The sequence below is a fragment of the Orycteropus afer genome, unplaced genomic scaffold, assembly GCF_000298275.1.
Source record: "Orycteropus afer afer isolate SDZICR_OR568_19922 unplaced genomic scaffold, OryAfe1.0 scaffold00022, whole genome shotgun sequence".
NCBI lineage: Eukaryota > Metazoa > Chordata > Mammalia > Tubulidentata > Orycteropodidae > Orycteropus > Orycteropus afer.
The window spans coordinates 19,588,385-19,590,069 of NW_006921609.1; the positions used below are offsets into that span (position 1 = coordinate 19,588,385).

Genomic DNA, 1,685 nt, shown 5'->3' on the forward strand with positions numbered 1-1,685 from the left:
ATACTCAAGACTTACTGAATCTTATACTACATATATTCTTAGCATTTTAAAAAAACAAAACAAAACAAAAAAAAACACTTATATCTTAGGTTTGATAATGTCTTTTATACAGTTTTTTTCCTCTATAGAAAACTCTGTTCATCCAATTTTATAAGCCAAATCTAACATTCACTGATTTAAAAAAACAAAATAGGTCAAATCATTATCTTTATAAATATATTATCTAAAAATTATTTCTGGAATGGCTTTATCACCTTCATTTTGCATGGAACAGAAAAAAAAAAATTTCCTTGTCTATTGCATTATTTGGAGCTCTGGTGGCATAGTTCCTAAGGCATTTGACTGCTAACCAGAAGTCTGGTGGTTCAAATCCACCAGCCACTCCTTAGAAGGACAATTGGGCAATGTACTTCCATAGTGATTAAAAAAAAAAAGAAAACACCTCACTGCCCTCTAGTCTCAGAAACCCATGGAAGGGTCCCTATGAGTTTGATCCCACTCGATGGCAGTAAGTTTGGTTTAGTTGGAGTTTGTTACATTATTTTGTTACAGATATGTTGATAAGATAAGGACCTCTGGTGGTGCAGTTGTTAAGGCATTTGGCTGTTAAACAAAGGGACATTGGTTTGAACACTCCAGCTACTCTGTGGGAGAAAGATCATAGTTTTATTTTACTCTGATGCTTGCTTGAAGGCTCTTTATAAACTATGTTAGACTCTGCTTTAGATAAAAGGCCACAGTTGATATCTTTATTAAACAACAGTCTAGGAAAAGGACTGTACTGGGTCATTAAAATCAATGACACTTCAAAAAAATTGACTCTTGGGTACAACAGGCTTCCGAGATGACATAGCTTATAGAACTTTCAGACTAAATGAGTAGATAGAGCTGGAATTTCTAGAATTTTCAGAGTATGTTGTTTTCATGAAAGTGGAATGAAAGCTAGAATTTCATGAAAGCTAGAATTTCATGAAAGCTAGAATTTCTAGAATTTTCAGAGTACGTTGTTTTCATGAAAGAGGAATGCTAACTTCAAGAATAAATAAATTAGGACTGCACAAATTCAGACATCTATTTTATTTTGGTTGTGTTTGGAATTTTTTTTTTTTTTTATTATTATTTTCCAGATATCTAAGGAAATCCTTTCTTTTTCTTCATAAATTTTCTGCAGCTCATAACAATGTAATAAACTCAGCTTCTGTGTATAAAATGAAACATTTTAAAGTTTATCTCTAATCCCCTAGAATTCAGGCCCTGTAATGAATTCTTAAATACTAAATTACTGACTAAAAGGTCAACAGCTCAAATTTACCACCTGCTCTGTGGAAGAAAGATGTGTCAGTCCACTTTCATAAAGATTACACCCTTGGAAACCCTATGGGACAGTTCTATTCTGTCTTATGGAGTTGTCAGAGTTTATTTTGTAATGAATTCTTACTTTATCTTGTACCATAGTTATTTTCATGGGTTCATAGTCTCCAACTTTTGATAAAAACAAAATTAAACAAATGGATTCTGCAACCAAAGCCTTACTAGGAGCACCATATTTGATAAGGTTGCTCACTGAATTAGCAAAAGGCTGGACCAATTGCTTTTTTTTTTTTTTTTATTAGGATTTGGGTGAAGATTTACAGAGTAAATTCACTTTTCATACAGCAGTTCACATATAGTTTGTCTCATGTCAT

General features: G+C 32.6%; 1 protein-coding gene across 1 annotated transcript in view; it reads right to left on the reverse strand.

Annotated features, from left to right (window-relative positions):
• Positions 1-1,685, reverse strand: part of GBE1 (1,4-alpha-glucan branching enzyme 1) — a 509,345-nt gene that overhangs the window by 110,446 nt on the left and 397,214 nt on the right.